We start from the raw sequence: 273 nt of genomic DNA, 5'->3' as shown, positions 1-273 counted from the left end.
CCGGCCGGGCCCTTTAAACGCGGGCTGCACCATTGCGGGGCGAGGGGGGGCAGGATGAGGAGATGGGGATGGAGGAGTCCCCCTCGAAGGGCCCCACCCTGCAACCCCCTGATCCGGCCCTGACCTGCTCCCCCGCAGGACCGCCCTCGGGAGATGGGGCGGCCAGGCGAGTCCCCCACCCCTACAATCCCCTGAGCCCTCCCCCCGCTGCAGGAATGGATCAGCCCGATCATTCATTGCAGCCCAGCGGTCGCTGGCTGGAGCCACAGGGGG

Source organism: Lepidochelys kempii, chromosome 23, assembly GCF_965140265.1.
Source record: "Lepidochelys kempii isolate rLepKem1 chromosome 23, rLepKem1.hap2, whole genome shotgun sequence".
NCBI classification, from domain to species: domain Eukaryota; kingdom Metazoa; phylum Chordata; order Testudines; family Cheloniidae; genus Lepidochelys; species Lepidochelys kempii.
Note: the sequence above shows the minus strand (reverse complement) of the source record.